This window comes from Pan paniscus, chromosome 13 (assembly GCF_029289425.2).
Source record: "Pan paniscus chromosome 13, NHGRI_mPanPan1-v2.0_pri, whole genome shotgun sequence".
NCBI classification, from domain to species: domain Eukaryota; kingdom Metazoa; phylum Chordata; class Mammalia; order Primates; family Hominidae; genus Pan; species Pan paniscus.
The window spans coordinates 79,437,227-79,456,137 of NC_073262.2; the positions used below are offsets into that span (position 1 = coordinate 79,437,227).

The 18,911-nt window shown below is 40.6% G+C and overlaps 1 long non-coding RNA gene across 3 annotated transcripts in view; it reads left to right on the forward strand.

The window, feature by feature from the left end:
• LOC134728732 (uncharacterized) overlaps positions 1-18,911 on the forward strand; it is a 186,201-nt gene that overhangs the window by 134,296 nt on the left and 32,994 nt on the right. For all 3 annotated transcript variants that reach the window (XR_010109499.1, XR_010109501.1, XR_010109500.1), the window contains one exon: positions 17,472-17,616. This is a non-coding gene — a long non-coding RNA (uncharacterized LOC134728732). The remainder of the gene's footprint in view (positions 1-17,471; positions 17,617-18,911) is intronic.

Genomic DNA, 18,911 nt, shown 5'->3' on the forward strand with positions numbered 1-18,911 from the left:
AATTGAGGCTTCCCTATGAATCACACAGATTATGCCAATCAGATCATCAGGTATGCATTTAAAGAAAAAGCAGAAGACTGTTAAGTCAGACACATGGAGGCAGCAGAGAGGAAGACATCATTCCAAAAAGAGATGGTAATCAGTTGGAAAAACTGAGTCCCAAGTCCTCTGTAGCGACTCTTCTGGAAGACCCCAGAATCAACATTAAGGATTGATATGGTTTGGCTCTGTGTCCCCACCCAAATCTCATCTTGTAGCTCCCATAATTCCCACGTGTTGTGGGAGGGAGCCAGTGGGAGATTACTGAATCATGGGGTGGGTCTTTCCTGTGCTGTTCTCCTGATAATGAATAAGTCTCATGAGATCAGATGGTTTAAAAAAATGGGAGTTTCCCTGCACAAGCTCCCTCTCTTGCTGCTCCCATGTAAGAAGTGCCTTTCACCTTCTGCCATGATTGTGAGGCCTCCCGAGCCATGTGGAACTGTAAGTCCATTAAACCTCTTTATTTTGTAAATTGCCCAGTCTCAGGTATGTCTTTATCAGCAGTGTGAAAATGGACTAATACAGTAAATTGGTACCAGTAGAGTGATGCTGATGAAAAGATACCCAAAAATGTGGAAGCAACTTTGGAACTGGGTAACAGGCAGAGGTTAAAACAGTTTGGAGGGCTCAGAAGAAGACAGGAAAATGTCTGAAAGTTTGGAACTCTCTAGAGACTTGTTGAGTGGCTTTGACGAAAATGCCGACAGTGATAAGAATAACAAGGTCCAGATTGAGGTGGTGTCAGATGGAGATGAGGAACTTGTTGGGAACTGGAGCAAAGGTGGCTCTTGTTATGTTTTAGCAAAGAGACTGGTGGCATTTTGCCCTGTCCTAAAGATTTGTGGAACTTTGAACTTGAGAAAGATGATTTAGGGTATCTGGCAGAAGAAATTATTTAAGCAGCAAAGCATTCAAGAGGTGATTTGGGTGCTGTTAAAGGCATTCAGTTTTAAAAGGGAAACAGCATAAAAGTTTGAAAAATTTGTACCCTGACAATGCAGTAGAAAAGAAAATCCTATTTTCTGAGGAGAAATTCAAGCTGGCTGTGGAAATTTGCATAAGTAACAAGGAGGTGAATGTTGATCACCAAGACAATGGGGAAAATATCTCCAGGGCATGTCAGAGAGACCTTTGCCACAGCTCCTCCCATCACAGGCCCAGAGATTTAGGAGGAAAAAATGGTTTCATGGGCTGAGCCCAGGGTCATTCTTCTGTGTGCAGTCTAGGGACTTGGTGCCCTGTATCCCAGCTGCTCCAGCCATGACTAAAAGGGGCCAAGGTACAGCTGTTGCTTTAGAGGGTGAAAGCCCCAAACCTTGGCAGCTTCCACATGGTGTTGAGCCCGCAGTTACACAGAAGTCAAGAATTGAGGTTTGGGAATCTTGCCTAGATTTCAGAGGATGTGTGGGAATGCCTGGATGTCCAGGCAGAAGTTTGCTGCAGGGCCAGGGCCCTCATGGAGAACCTCTGCTAGGGCAATACAGAAGGGAAATGTGGGGTCAGAGCCCCCACACAGAGTCCCTACTGGGGCACCACCTAATGGAGCTGTGAGAAGAGGGCCAACGTCCTCTAGACACCAGAAAAGTAGATCCACTGACAGCTTGCACTGTGTGCCTGGAAAAGCTGCAGACACTCAGTGCCAGCCCATGAAAGCAGCCGGGAGTTGGGGCTGTACCCTGCAAAGCCACAGGGGCAGAGCTGCCCTCTGCTGTGTGAGCCCACCTCTTGTAACAGTGTCACCTGGATGTGAGACATGGAGTCAAAGGAGATCATTTTGGAGCTTTAAGATTTGACTTCCTTGCTGGATTTCAGGCTTGCATGGTGCCTGTAGCCCCTTTGTTTTGGCCAATTTCTCCGATTTTGAACAGCTGTATTTAACCAATGCCTGTACCTCCATTGTATCTAGGAGGTAACTAACTTGCTTTTGATTTTGCAGGCTCATAGGCAGAAGGGATTTGCCTTGTCTCAGATGAGACTTTGTACTATGGACTTTTGAGTTAATGCTGAAATGAGTAAGACTTTGGGGGACTTTTGGGAAGGTCTGATTTGTTTTGAAATGTGAGGACATGAGATTTGGGAGGGGCCAAGTATGGAATGATAAGGTTTGGCTCTGTGTCCCCACCAAAATCTCATCTTGTAGTTCCCATAATTCCCACGTGTTGTGGGAGGTACCCAGTGGGAGATAATTGAATCATGAGGGCAGGTCTTTCATGTGCCACTCTCATGATAGTGAATAAGTTTCACAAGATGTGATGTTTTTAAAAATGGGAGTTTCCCTGCACAAGCTCTCTCTCTTGCCGCCACCATGGAAGAAGTGCCTTTCGCCTTCTGCCATGATTGTGAGGCCTCCCTAGCCACATGGAACTGTAAGTCTGTTAAACCTCTTTCCTTTGTAAGTTGCCCAGTCTTGGGTATGTCTTTATCAGCAGTGTGAAAATGGACTAACACAGGGATTGAACAGCTTTTCAGGTATATAAAGCCACAAACATTTCCTTGTTGTGAAGATATTTAGTCTCCAGGCAAGAGGGAAAACTCGTGTGTGTCTTTCCCTTAAGCTTTTTTCAGTTGGACCCCTGGGGGAATGCTTAGAGGATGTGGTGAAAAGCATTCCTTGAGTTTTCCAGCTTCTTCCTAGCACTGTCCTCTAGTGTGGGACCACCAGCTTCCTCTGGATTCAGGGATGAAGGGATTGACAATGGTGCATAGGTCTAGGGGATTATCCTTTTGATTCTGACCACTAAACTTAATTGGGTAAGCCATGGGGACAAGCTAAGACCACTAAGCAGAGAAATGGCATGATTAGGGTTGTGTTCTATAAAGCCCACTCTGGCAGCAGTGTGGAGAGATGAATTAGAACAAGAATAGGATGATGGCAGCAAACATTGCCATAGGTATCTATGGCCAGAGTGGTGGCTCACACCTATAATCCCAGCACATTTTTAGGGAAACTGAGGTGGATCACTTGAGGCCAGGAGTTTGAGATTAGCCTGGGCAACATCATGAGACCCTGTCTCTACAAAAAAAAAAAAAACCCCAAAGAATAACAGAAAAATTAGTCAGATGTCATGCTGTGTGCTTGTAGTCTTAACTACTTGAGAGGCTAAGGTGGGAGAATTGCTTAAGCCTGGAAGGCTGAGACTATGGTGAGCTGTGATTGCATCACTGTACTCCAGCCTGCATGATAGAACAATGCCCTGTCTCAAAAAAATACAATAATACAATAAAAAGTACTTTGAGAGAGGATAAGAATTTCAAGGACAGTGGCAATTACATTGACAACCATGGTCCTAACAAACCTCCTTGTGTCCCCAGACCATGTCATCCCCACCTTGGTGGCTTTGGTGTCTATGTTTACCCACGAGCTGCTCCACATCTTCCTCAGATATGAGCTTACATATCATCAGCATGTCTGCTTCTAATATATTTTAATGTGCATTCCTTACTGTAACAGATTTCTGGTAAATTTACAGTTTTGGCATAGGGCCATTTCCTCATCCTGCTCATAACTAAATCCAGCAAGATCTTCTTTACCTCTATTACATTCTAACTGCTGATCACAAAGTCAGGTAGTGCAGGAATAGACACATGGCGACAGCCTACAAACACCCTCTCTTTTTCAGGATGAGTAAAATTAGAAAGGGACTCCATACAGCTGAGACCTATGTGGGTTCAAATAATAATAATAATAAAATAAATAAATATTACACCTTTGTACTTTGTACTGAGCTCTTGCTTTGTACTGCACTGTGGGCTTAAAGTTTTATGTATATCTTGTCATTTAATCCTCACAACAATCCTATGAAGTGACTACTGTTAGCATTCCTATTAAACAAACAGAAAACTAAGTCTTTTTTTTTTTTTTTGAGACAGAGTCTCACTTTGTCTCCCAGGCTGGAGTGCAGTGACACAATCTTGGCTAACTGCCAACCTCTGCCTCCTGGGTTCAAGTAATTCTCCTGCCTCAGCCTCCTGAGTAGCTAGGATTACAGGCATCCAGCTAATTTTTGTATTTTTGATGGAAATGGGGTTTCACCATGTTGGCCAGGCTGGTCTGGAACTCCTGACCTCAAGCAATCTGCCGGCCTTGTCCTCCCAAAGTGCTGGGATTACAAGCCTGAGCCACCATGCCTGGCCAGAAAACTAAATCTTAAAGAGAGTTTAAGAAACCTTCCTAAAGTTTCATAGCTAGTAGGTGACAAGCAGAGATTCAAATCCAGGTCTATCATGTTCTTGAGCTCAAGCTCAGTGATGCTGTGCCACAGAGAGTATCATCGTTATTTCCCGCACAGATGCTCATCTATTTCTAGTCCAGTCCCATGATATAAGGGCAAACTAAACCAAGCTGCAGGCATTTCTCCCATCCAATTCAAAATTGGAAGAAAAGCTTATCTTAAGCCTTAGAGGATTCTCTTAGATTTAATGTAGCACTTGAAATCTGGGTCTCAACAGAAGGGAATTTGTGGAAGGATCCAGACCAGATGAACTCTCAGACTCATCAGCATGGACCAAATCTAGGTCCTGTGAGAAAGGAACATAATTTATCCAGCACCCACAATGCCCCTCCTTCAAGGGTTGGTGACTAGACTCATCCCAGTCACCTTGCAGGAAATTCCTGGCACAAAACAAGCTCCAGTCCCAAATTTATGACACTTAGGCAGCTGACAGTCTTTGCAGACTTGAAAAGAGACTCAGATGAAGTTTTGTACATAGGCATTAATGCTATTTTAGCTACAAGAGCTCTAGGCAGCCATATCTGCCAAGAGAAGTGGATTTTTCAGGCAGGGGTCTAAGATAGCTCCTTTACCTGCCATAGTAAATTGTCAGCTATAAAAAGTCATTCAGTCCCCAATGGAGAAGCTACTCCTGGTCAACAGTTAACTCACATTACAAAGAACATTTTAAAAGTCTGATGGCATAAAGAAAGTAAACAAAAGATTAATATCCAGCATCTTTATGCAAGCAATATATCATTAATGATCATTATGGAGAACTTGCTTAGTTCAAATGAGGTTCCAGAAGACTGGAAGCATTTCACTGTAGCACCAGTATTTATAATAGCCACCCTGGGGAACAGCAGGCCCATCAACTTGACATAGCTAATATGCAAGGTAATGGAAATAAGTAGAGGTGAAATGGAGCCACACGGACACTGAATTATCTTGGGAGCCAACTTCCATGCAAATAATTAGAAACTGCCCTGATTATTAGTAGAGTGGAGAGGACGCTGCCTCAAACACCTTAGGTCACATTTTAACTTACTATTTAAAACTGGCGCATCATGTTGTCCTGCTGCTTAAAATCACAGCAAAGAACACTGGATGCAATTGACAGAGGACAAATCATTTCTAATGAAATTTGAGGAAGGAGTTTGTTCATATGGTTTGGGAAGCAGCACAATATTGGAGATGAGGGTGGTCTGGATTTTAGTCGCTGTCCCGAGTGACTCACTGTGCACCATTTTATTATAAAATTCCTTTAACCTTTTATTAATTTTCTCAACTGTAAAATTTAGATAGTATTGCCTAACCTCTTGTCTCATTGTTTGTGTAAAACAAGAGAGATGAGCCTATATGAAAATACTTGGTAGAGTATAAGACAGGAGAGGGAAATGCAGATGCGTAAATGAGCGAAGTAGCTGCATGGAGGACGCTGGGGGATTTTGCAAACTGGTGAGACACACCCTATTTTTTAAAAAGGCCTTTCAGCTCTAGCTCATTGTTGCCTTGCAGGAATGAAGGACTGGTGTTGCAGGCAGGTCTTCCCATTTTAAAATAATATTGAAAATAGCTTTTCTTTTCTGATAAGTAATCTATTTTAAAACGCAGCAGTGAAAACAAAAGTTTCTAAAACTCTGTACATGCAGATTCCATACTATTCATGGACTATTAGTCCTCTCCCCCAAAGGGTCATACGGTATAAGGGTAATTGAGAATTTTATTAGTTGATAATAATAATTGCTAACATTTATAGAATTATAGACTAGAATATTAGTTGTGTGCTAGGTACTTATTTTTACTATGGAAATGAGGGTTTCCCTCCAGCTTTATTGAGGTGTAACTGACACAAAAATTGTATATATTCAAGGTGTACAGCATGATAATTGGAGAGGTACTCTTCCAAATGTTATATAAAGTAGTCCCAGAAAGCCAGAGAAAAGGTACTATCATAATCCCCATTTCACACACGTGGAAACTGAGTGAGATTATCCCTGGTTAAAATTACATGAATTTTATAGAAGCCTTAATTTCTAAAAAAAAATTATAGAAATCTTAATTTTTAAAAAAATGTAGCGGAGGATGTGATGTAGAAGCCCCCAACCCTCAACTTTTTTTAAACCAAACCCTTCACTATGACCATTCCAAGGAAGTATTTTCCCAAAGCATGGTTAATTATGGATCTTTCCTGTGCTCTAAATAAGTACAGAGAATTTGCCAACGTTTCCTCTCATACATCTACTTTTCTTTAGCTTACCGTGGCCCATGGAGTTAACTAAATAAAACGAAAAATTCATTTTTATTTAACTGGACAAAGCAGGGAGTGGCCAGGGAAGGTAATTTCTTAGCCTGACTTAGAGCTAACCATGATGTGGGAAAGGTGAGCTGCCCAGTGTCAATCCTGGATCAAGTTCAAACACAAGAGTCCAGAGGAAACACAATAATGTTTCGTCTTCTCATTATTGCACATTAAAGACTCTGGTAGAGGCCTTTCATCCTGGAAAATAATATCTAGGGGGGATCTTCAAGTTTCAGAAAGGTATTTCCAAGAAGATCTAAAAATAAAGAGATAGGATACCCACAAGAGAGGAAAAAGCCTCAATTTTCTATTAATAGATCAAATAATGAGGTGAATATCTGAATGATGAATAAAACATGACTTCATTTTCCCTTTCTTCTTGTCCCTTTAGCAGGTCTTTGCCAGTTCCTTTGCTTATTAGCATGACTGCCAGAGAGTAGGCAGAACAACAGTTAAAAAGCAATGTTATTTGTGGGACAGTTAGAAGAAAATTATTGTCTGTAGTGATTATTAGAAAAGGGCTAACAACGAAAGAAATTTCTGATTATCTACACACCTTAAGCATGCAGGATTGGCATTAGTATTATTTGCCAGTCCAAGTCTGTATTCCTACTCCTCCTTACATTCTCATTTGCCACATTTCTGTTTTCCATGCCCAGACATTTCCAGCAGTCTCTTTCAGCATGGAGATGAAGGAAGGGCTTCCAAGTGATGGCAAGCAGTTAAAAATATCAGAAGGAGCTGGCAAATGACAGTCATAGTTAAGGGAAGTAAGAAATGGAATCTTACCAAGGGTCAGTGTGTGGGACTTGGACGATTCCGGTGCACGTGAATGACTAACTTGGGCCAACGAGAAAACAAAATGGGGCAGCCCAGATGCAGAGGACCCTCATGCCATCTCCCCGTCCGTGAGCTTGGGGCCTGTGTCCCTTCTCTTCCTGTCATGGCCTCAGTGTTTCCCCAAGAAGCCAGGGAATTAGAACAGGATGATGTGTGTAACCCCGGAGGGAATTCTAAACAAAAGCAAACAAGAAAAGAAACTTCCCTTTATGTGCCCTTCACCAAAGGAGCATTCATTCTGAGAAGTAAAATGGCGTTTCCTTGGCCTGTGAGAGGGAACTAGTCAGTGATTCTCAGAAGCAACTGCAAAAGCAGTCTTGGAATTATAACAGCTTGTTGCTAACCTTGACACTAATCATGAAAAAGGAAGTGGTAACCATTAGAAAATTCCCAAGAATAGGTTATGCTGGGACAGAGGGAAGAACGGTACTGATATTTTAAAATTGAGCAACATTCATCCCCTCCACATCCTCCAAAACAGCCCAGGGAGCTTGTGGATCCTAAGCATTTTTATCACATTCAATTGTGTAAGTATTCATAGGGCTTTGGAGTGTACCTACCACTATGCTAGGAGTTTCTTTTAGTCGTGCTAGGGGTTTCTTTAGTGAGAGAAGGCTTTTTCATTAAGCAAAGACATCATGTTTGGGAATGAAGTTAGTGGGGTCAGGAGAGATTTTCATGATCCTCGGGCTTAAGGAGGGACTTACCTCCTGGCCCTTGATTCAAGACAGGAGAACTGTCTTGTGCACATTCCAGAAGTGGGTATCCCAGAAGTGAGGACATTTAAGGCACCTCAGTTATCAAAGTAGTACAGGCTGTTGGACAACTTGCAGCCCGCTGTAGGCCCAGACGTAATGCTCTGTGGAGAACTAGACCCAATTAAATTGGGGACTGCCTTGCAGTTACCAAGTTTCATGCAACTACTGATGGATTTGGAATGAGGAGCAGAGGCAGGCCCAGAGCAAAATCAGCTGAGTCGGGAAAGGAGAAAATAGACTCAGAATGTAAAAGCAGGGTTCTTTGATGGGCTGAAGAACTGACACATGGAAAACGTAATGCATTATTGACAAACATGTATGCTGGCTGCAAAAATAATTAACACAAGCAGAAAAGAAATAGGAATGAAATGGAGCAGAAAGACTTTGAAAGATTGTGAAGTGGCCGCTGAAATTGCCAAGCTAATGTCAGAGAGATGATTAAAATTTTCCAATAGAACAGGTGAATAGGTACTTAGGAGAGTGTGGTGTAAACCAGGAGAAAGTGGATCATTATATGAATCTGCACTGAGATACTAATCAGCATTTTATGTGCAACTTTGCGGTGCACATTTTAGCAGATGGAGGAAGCTCTTAAAAGCTGATAGCTAAACCGAGTCTGACTGCCTTTCTGTTTCATAATAACCATCCCTGGAATGGGTACTTGTTCCTGTGAGCACTGCAGAATCAGTTCCCAGAATAGAATTCCAGAAATATCAATATGTTCACAAAGTAAAAATATCTGTAAAACTCTAGGATCAAGGGAGAGGAAGGGGAAGGAAGGGAAAGTTTACATCTTCCTAAACAGGAGTACCTAGATGAACAAGCTATAACAGAGTTCTCAGTAATGAGAACTCAAAGATCAAGTAGCAAAAAGGAGAAAATCTTCTGCAGGCCAGACTGCATATATGCACTCATGCACACACACATTTTTGTAGAAACTGTATTGCTGCAATAACCAAAACAATTAGATGGTGGATTGTGGGTATGTTAAAAGAGAATAATTCTTCATGATCAGAATGACTTTTTCCCTCATTCAACAGAAAAAGACTCTTATTTTTTATTTGTTGGCAAAGCCAAATTAGAAAAAATATATATCTTTACGACCATAGGAGACAAATGAGGGATACCAAATATCACTAAAAATGCTATTAATCTACAGTGATATAAAATTACCATCTCAGCACAAAGAAAGCCTATATAATCTGAATTTCTCTGGCATCATAAAAACGAATGAGAAGCGAAATTGAGAGTAAGTATGCTTTCGAGATGCCGTTAAGGGTTACATGCATTGTTAACAAATGTGGCTAGACAGACTGGTGATTTACCTTGAGTAACAAATTTATAGAGATACAGAAAATTTCCAGAAGGGACCAACTCATTGCCCTTCGCTTTGGTTAATGACACCTTTGAGGGTGTTATTCTCCTTTCTTGGATATTAAAGTGTGGCTAATTAGCTATTGACTTATAGATTATTTCCCCATTTTTATTTGCTTATTTTCTGCATATAGCAGAAGCCAAAAATAGCTTGGGGTGGGGTAAGGGTGTGGCAAGAAAGAGGATACAGGTCAGGAGTTTCTTCATGTACCAGAGGAGCCTAAGTGACCTCACTGGGTGACCAGTGAGGTACACAAAGGACTTTGGCTTCATCACTGTGGGGCCTTCCTCAAATCTGAACAAGCCCCACTCTCTGTTAATCCTCCATTATCTCTTAATCAGTCTAGGTGAGTGGAATGTCAGCCCAATTCCAGGATATTTCCACAAGACCCTGGAAGAGCTGGACAAGGGCAATGGCCAATTCTGTAACTAAGAGAAAGTACAGGGCAATATCTCATAGGAAGTAGAGGGCAGTATCTGACAAGAAGTAAAGGGCAGTTTCTGACAGGAAGTAGAGTGTAGTATCTGACAGGAAGTAGAGGGCAGTGGCATTGAGCTGTTGAGGGAGTGGGAGGACAACGAGGATGTGGAGGAGGAAGGGTAAAAAGATGGGAAAAGGAGGGAAACGAGTGTTTTCACATCTTCTCCCATATTTAAAAAATAAAAAGAAACAAAAAGGAACCTCACTACCAACACCACCACTTAGGGGAAATTTAGAAAGGAACGTGTCAGTTTTCAATTTGTCTCAAAGTTGGTGTGTGAACAAGATATGAAGGTGATAAAACTTGACGAAAATGCTACCAGTAACCTGTGAAGTTTGCTGCTAGCCAGGGAAAATATGCAATGAGTGGTAGCAATGGCATTTTCCTTTATGTCAGCTGCCTTCTACAAAGATTTTAACATTTATATTATAATACTAATGCAAGGCATCCTGTGAGATGAGCAGAGGCTTTTAGAATCCCATTTCCCTGAGGATTACAGCCTCCTTCCCAGGGGCACATAATTAGAACAAGGCGAATCTGGAAATAGAACTGAAGTCCCATTCTAGTCTATTGTTCTTTCCCCGAAACTGAACCAGGCATCTTTTCCTAACATCCCTCTAGACAGAGACTCCATCTCTGAGAACATGAGAGTGCTGGGCATGGCCTTTTATGTCAAGCAGAAGTTCCAAGGTTGGCCCCCACGATAGATCCAGGTTTATGGGACCTAAAGCTTAAACTTGTGGGTCACTCTTTAAGAAAAAGAATTTTAAAAGATGAGTTAAAAAGTAGGTATGCATGGGAGAATTTATTTCAAAAAGAAATTGCATCAAATCAGAAATGTTATAAAACTCACTGCTGTAGTTTATCTGACTCTTCCATTTGATCCTCAGTTTTGGAGGTAGGGCCTAATGAGAGGTGTTTGGGTCATGGGGTGGATCCCTCATGAATGGTTGGTGCAATCTTTGCAGTAATGAGTTAGTACTTGCTCTATATTAGTTCCCATAAGAGCTGCTTATTTAAAAGAGTCTGGCACTCCCCTCTTTATCTCATGTGCTTCTTCCTTCACCTGTTATCTCTGCACAACTGGTTCCTCTTCCTCTTCCACCATGAGTGGGAACAGCTTGAAGCTCTCACCAGAAGCAGATGCTGGTGTCATGCTTCTTGGGCAACCTGCAGAACCATGAGCCAAACAAACCTTTTTTCTTTAATTACCCAGTCTCTATTATTCCTTTATAGCAATACAAATGAACTAAGACACTGAAAAATATCACAAATTTAAAAAAAATCAGAAAGGAAAGTAACATTAAGTTTTTGGTAATTAAGCGCCTAATTACAGTTCTATAATGCTTGTTTCCCTTCATCTTTGCCTTTATACTCTTTGATTGTCCCTTTATATCACAATTTTGTAATTTTTTCTAGAGAGGAAAACATAATTCGGTCTTTCCTCTACTGTGTTTGATCAAAATGTGATTATTGGTTTCAAAAAGTTACTTTTCACTTCAGCCTTTTATTGGCAATGCCATATCTGTAAATTCCTTGGCAGTTTTTGCCTGAGGCCAAAACTTTTAGAGACTGTCAACCTTCTAATCTGGCTGGTCAGCCCCTCACTCCACCTCCCTGTTCCCAGTTACAGTTTCTCACCGACTCCTTCCTTACCAGGTCTAACCTGGGGTAAGGTGGCCAGGGAGTCAAGGTGCTCTGACACCTAGGTCAAAGTAGTAATGAACAGTGCCTGGTTCAGATTCCTATTACTGAAGGTAAGAATGGGTCAGGATGCTCATGGCAGGCCTATCAGAAGGAGCTGTCATTAGGTGTAGGCAGAGGGAGAGGATTTTCTGAGCCCACCAGGCCAGCCAGCAGCCCTAGGACCATGACAGGCAAGGGCAGTGATGCCCCCAGGCCGAGTTAGCAACTTTGTCTTCTTGCTGGGGTGGCTGCTTTCTCTTGCAGACAGCACCTGAGCCTTGAAAAAGACCTTGAATTTTAATCTGCATCTATGCCTTGTATCTGCATCTAATTGGCCATCAACAAATTATGAAATAGAAGGTTTACTTTCAGGAACACCCTTTCTCCTATGGGCATTTTCTGTTCTTAGAACATAACTACAGAGAAAATTCACAGATAGGTTTAAAAAGCACCTTTGAGCTTCAAACTTATTATTTAAATTCCCTATCAACAACAAACTATCAAATTTTGAACAATTATGTTAAAGACTGAATTGTCATTCTATGTTCTCTGTAATAAATATTACAAAATTGTCACATGCAGAGTCAACCAAAGAGTATGTAGCCAAAAAGTGTAGGAAAAAAGGTATTCTATTCTACTGCTGTGGTCCTCTAACCAGCCCCAGAACCCAGAGGAGATTCCCCTCAACCCTGTAGGACTTGCTCTTGGCTTCCTGGTAGAGCTCATTGAGCAACACGTCCCTTTTGATTAAATGCCTGGGAGCTACTTAAGATGTCCCACACCTTGGGTGATTGAATTTAGATCAGAAATTTTAAAAACAAAATCATTAAGACTTTAAGGAATTTACCTATAAGTGTGGAATTAAATGGAGCCAGTAGGGAAGATATTATGATACTGGAGAATTTCCCCTCATTTAAGCCAAGAAATAGACATACCCATAACATTTATGCCTAAAGTTAACACCAAGTCCAAGCTTAGCAGGTATTGATCATTTACCAGCTGTATGACCTTTAACAAATTTCTTAACATTTTTATTAGTCCTGGTTTCCTCATCAATTAGAAAGGGGAATGATGCTATGGTCATACTTAGCTTGCAAGGTGTGAAAGCACCCTATTACAGTGCCCTACATATGGTGCTTAATAAATGTAATTATTTCTTCCTATGGTTTTACAATATGAGTTCTTGAATTTTATAGTTTTCTATGGTGTCTTTCATCTTTACTAAATGGTCCATTTATGTAACTTCAGCTCCTGCCGAATCCCAAGAGACCTCATTGTTTTTAAGTCCTCACTAATTCCTGATTTTTGCTTTCTCTCCTTCAGCTGAAGACCAAACCTTGAACTTTTGCTTATACCCTGTATTACCTATTTTGTGTGATGTTGATACTAATCCCTGGAACACATGTGCTGACAATGTTATATCATTTCTTTACATAAATTTTGATGCTCATCTTCCTAGAAAGACTGGCCACATCTCTCAAAGGGCAGGTCTGAGGCATCATGATACATAACACTTTTTCTCCTGCTCAGATTTCTCTGGACTGCACATATTTCTAATTTTAGGAGTAGCTGCAAGCAGTTAGGAGTCATGCACTCACATATTCAATGGTCTGTGCCAAAGCTGTCCATGTCTGATAGGGTAATGTGTACTCAGTTATTTTAAATTCTTTCCTTTGAAATGAATGCTTTGCTGTTTCCACATTTTCTGATATTCAGAAATATACTTTTCCAGACCTCTTCCTAAAGCATGTTGATTTTAAGGTCTGCACCAGAGCTCTGTTCTGCTCTTGACTGTTGAATATGTCTGGCTTATTAAAAAAAAAACTGTGTTTGTCCATAGAGGGGCAGGGAACTGGGGAGGAGAAGGTAGGTAAGGTAGGATTCTGACTCCAAATGAGCTGATTAAAAGGTATCTGAGATAATTGTTTTCAAAGGTGGAAAGAGATGGCTGGAAATCAATGGGCAGGCATGTTGGAATGTAAAAGTAATCAACATGAACACAGGCCATATCATCAATGCTTTCTGAATGCAAAGGGAAAGGGAACTACTATGCCGTGGCTTCCTTCAAATTGATGTGTCTTTCCAAACTTAGAGGAGCAAGGGAAATGCTTGCAGGGAATTTAACTTGAAAAAAAAAATAGGCTTGTGGCATTAACATAGCACGTTGAGTTCTTTGGAGTCAAGGTGCTGGCTAAATTTCTCCTGCTAATAAATGCTTTTATCACAAAGTATACCCAATTCCACTATCTGTGTGATGCATACCAAGTTTCTTTGGTTTGTAGCAAGACCATTTTGCATTACAGTTATTCAAGAAATCACTGATCAATTACTAAGATGCATCTTCATAAGAAATAAATTCTTGACATGCATAGAAGTATATGGATGGTTGAAAGTAACTTGGAAATTGGAGTAACTGAAATAATTTAATCTAATCCAGTCATTTCACAGGTGGGATAGCGGAGGCCCAAGTTACTTGTGGGATTGGGTCAAAGAAAGCCAGCATTCTTTGACCAGTATTAACATCTGTGTGTCCTGATATCTACTCAAAGTCAAACTATGACATGGTAATATCTGTACACCAATCACACAGAAATGAACTAGAGGTGATATAGTTTAGATGTCCCTTCCAAATCTCATGTTGAAATGTAACACCCAGTGTTGGAGGTGGGGTCTAGTGGGAAGCGGATCCCTCATGGCTTGGTGTTCTCCTTGCAATAGTGAGTACTTGCAAGATCTGGTTAAGAGGTGGCACCTCTCCCCACCTCACTCTCTCTTGCTCCCACTCTGCCATGAGAGATGTCTGCTCCCACTTCGCTTTCTGCCATGAGTAAAAGCTCCTTGAGGCCTCCCCAGAAGGCAAACAGACGCCAGTGCCTTGCTTCCTGTACAGCCTGCAGAACTGTGAGTGAATTAAGCCTCTTTTCTTTATAAATTATCCAGACTCAGGTATTTCTTTATAGCAACACAAGAATGGCCTAATTCAAGGGGGGACTTGAGGACACCTGTATAAACAAAGTGAAAACATTTACATTTTCTTTATACTTTATTATTATAATAAAAATAAAGAGCATTAGAGATGGATATTGAATAGTGAATGTGTGTAAAAGCTCAAAATAAAATCTTTTCCAAGAATTTTAATGAGAAAGTTGAGCTTGCTTCCATGTACATAACTATTTTATACCGAGTTTTATGTTTGAAATGGCTACAAGCAAGTCCTGATCAAATCTTTTTAATGATCTTTTCAAATTCTTGATAGTCACCATTGATGAGAAACTTTGTTCTCACAAGTAGGTGATAAAAAATTTAAAACCATTTTTTACAGCCATTCAAAAATTTATAACAGTTGAAATTATCTTTAAAGAATCTGAGCTTTTCTTTTTTATTTTCTTTGACTGATGTAAATGTTAAAATTTCTTTTGATGAGAATGGATTTCAAATTCAGTCAAACTTTTTTCATTCCAAGTATTTCAATAGAAAGGCTCTTGAACATGCAGAACGTGCTCACAGTGCTGGAGCTCTTGCCCTGCTGTTTGTATGGACTCCATAAAAAGGGCACTGCTACTGCAAGTACAGGTGTAAGTATCCAGCATACGTGAAGAAAGAGGTGCAGGGCAGCCCTTGAACTCTACCCTGCTGGAGTCTCACCTGTCCTCCCTATCTCCTCATCTGCCACACTCAATCAAGACTTGGACCTCCTAGCAAGCTCCTCGGGCCCCTGGAACAAGAAGTCTCTAGCGTCTCCGCAGATTTCTTGCCCACAGTGGGTAGCAGCGTGCCCTGAAGCAGACTGCTGAGACAGACAGTGAGGAGCACTTTCCTGGCAGCACTCAGTGTGTGAGTGTGTGGCAGACAAGCTTGTGGTATTTGCCACCTGCAGGGACTATGGGACATGCTGTCAGAATCCCCTCAAACTGCTTTCAAGGAATCCTGGACTGATGATCAGCTCAGGACCTCAGTTATCCCAGGCCTCATGGGCCAGGGGTTTATTAGATCACAACATACCTATAACCACTGCATGGCACAAAAATCAGGAAGCCCAGAGAACACAAATGTCTGGCCCACGTCTGTAAGTGACAGCCCAGGATTAGAAGGTATTGTCCACCACTCAGTCTGTATTCTTTCCCCTTTCCATAGTTCATCTCATTAATAATTTGACCAACATACCATCCTCAAGGATAGAAGTATGTCTCCTGAATTCTACCAGCAGACCAGTAAATGTGGTAGTTTTACTTCTCATGTATAATAAGTAGTGGTCCTAGAAATTCACATGATTTGTGTCTATTTGAAATTTTATTTTATGAATTAAAAATAATAAATCCTGTTACATCCATTGTGAGATCACAGAGATACTGCTGCCCTCTTCCCTAAATGTTCCACATCAGTGAGACTGGTACCACTACTGACCACTTTTCATCTATCAATCACTATGGATGGAAAAATAAAAACAAGCAATTTCTTTTATCATCTTTTTCACCCAAACTCCGTTCATTATCTGACGTTGCATATGCTTCATCCATTTCAATTCCCCCGGGCTGAGCAGTTTATGTTCTAAAGAGCTGCAGACTAGACTGAAAATGCCCTTCTTTCATCTTTCTTTTATAAAAGAAACATTTTTTTTCCTGTGCCTGGGAAGAAGTGCTGAGTGGACAGCCCTGGTGGCTTCTGTTTATACTGTGAGCGACTGAGACACAAATCAGTACCAGGGTTATCTTGATTTCTGCCTGGAACAATATTATCCCGCAGGGACCCACTCTGGGGATCCAGAGGATGATATATCCCTTTCTATCATAGGTATGTGCCTAAGAGGGCAATTTTAGCCCCTCTGATGCTGCCAGAGACTGTGAATAGCGACTGGATAGAGGAGTGGCACCATGTCACCACACTCTCATAACTCACCACCAACACACATTAAATTCCTACTTTGTGCAAAGCCATGTGTTTGTTAGTACTACGTACTAAGTCTATGTGCTAAGTCCAGCCTAGGATAGAAGAAATAATAATAAACATTTGTTGAACATTTCCTATACTTCAGGCACTAAATCAAATGTGTTGCATGCATCATCTAACTAAGCCTCACCATGATCCAATGAAGACTGTGTTATTATTCCAATTTTCACCTAAGCATATTATTATTCCCAAGATTATGATGCTTCTATGTAAAGATTCTTCTTAATTATTTTATCTAATGCAAATATCTTTTTCTCCAGTTCAGCTCCTTGTTTGTTTTCTTCATAACACTTCTCACATTTAAAAAAATATTTTTTTCATTTGTTGGATTTTTTTTTTTTTTTTGCTGTCTCTCTCACTAGTATGTTGTGTTCTGAGGTTAGAGATTCTGTCTCTTTTGTTTCACCGCCTAGCAGGGTACCTGGACACATAATAGGATCTTAATAAGTGTTAGTTGAGTGAATGAATAAATAAGTGAGTGAATAAATAAAGCTGATACAAAGAAGTTAAGTACCTTGCCCAGGGTCATAGAGTTAGTGACAGAGCTGGGATTCAGTGTTCATGAGCTTATGTACATAGCTGGTCTCCTAAATATATGATAAACCTGTTTAGGATTTGAGATTTAGACATAAAAACCAATATAGAGGATTCAGGGGTTATGCATCCCAGAGAAAATCGCTTTTTTCAGGTATAGTGCAGAACTGCATTCTATTTTAGATCCCCAGCTGAAAATATGGTAGGATTCCTGCCAGATATACTGACCCACTGACCATATTACGTTTTCCTGCTCATCTTTTGATTTTCTCCTCCACTTCTCTTTGCTACTTAGGGACACTGGATTTTGTGGATGCTCCTTGAACACACTGGAATGCACCTTGGGTAGCCCGTGGATCATTTTCCCCAGTATGAAGCATGGGAGGAGCTGGAAAATGAACTCATGAGCCAGTTGAGCCAGCACAACAAGCTGGAGCCAGGTAGGCCTGTTCATGATCCGAACTATATTTATTATCTGACTTTGCTTCCAGAAGCTGCATAGCCAGAAGTCAATTTTTCCCATTGATATTGGACCAACTGAAAGAATAGAAAGATTAAATTGATGAGAGGATTGGCTGTCATATAGAGCTTTTCTCTCATCTTTGGCCGAGAAGGGAGAATCAAACATAGTCCTCAAGGCTTCAATTGGAGTAGGCGCTCAACTAATATTTACTGCATGAATAAATGAATGACTGACTGGAGAATAAGTGTTTCCCTTCATTAATAGTATATCTTTCCCTTAACTTGTTTAAGTTCCTTCTATGAGAACTTCTAATGAGAAGCTTTGACTCACAATGTTGTAAATATTGCTGTTTCTCTCTTATATAGACCAATTATTACATTAAAATTGTAATATCTTTTACTTCTCTTTCTTGGAGAAAACTTCCCAGGGACAGTGAGACTTTTTTCAGACAAACAGCTGCTTTGGGATTCATAAAACCACTGGTATTTTAAACTCTACAGATGATACCAAAATGTTTTTTTAAAAAACTAAAAAGAGTAACAGACGGAATTTATTATCTCATCTTGGGAGCAGGGGCAGTGCAGCATGCACTTAGATCAAGAAATTTCCTGAGTTGTGAGTGGATGTGACTCACTTTTTATACCAAGGCCATGGAATATTAAGGGACCATTTTCCATCTCTATCTTCCTGAAATGGTATCATTTCTACATCATTGATGATAAATGTATTATGTTTTCTGTTAAATATCATATTATCTGGGGGAAAAAAGAGGCATTGGTGTTACCAGTGGTTAGAAAAGAACTTTTGTATATCTCAAAGTTTTTACATCTTTAATTGGGATTATTCTTTTCTCTATTTCTCTCTCTCTCTCTACCCCCTTCTTTTCTTTCTTTCTTCTTCCTTTCTCTCTTAATATACATCTACTTCTCTTGAGCAATTACACGTCTTTGGTAACTCTCATCAACATAAATTGTCAACATTATTATGAGCCTGTGAGTTTTCATCCTGAAGTGATGCAGTGGAAGTTTCACTGAGGCAATATCTTGGTGATATTCTCCTTCCAGTAGGGCTGGGTTGTTGGGCTAAATGTGCAGTTGAAGAGAGACCCCCACCCCCACCCTCCAGAATCACCAAGAAAGTTCTGTGGGTATTGACAGTGGGAATTGAGCCAGCTACAGTTAACTTTCAACAATAAACCAACTGGGATATCTCTGTGGCCTCATCAGCATGTGCATTCAAATGAGCTCCCATTAGCATTATTATCCCAAATTT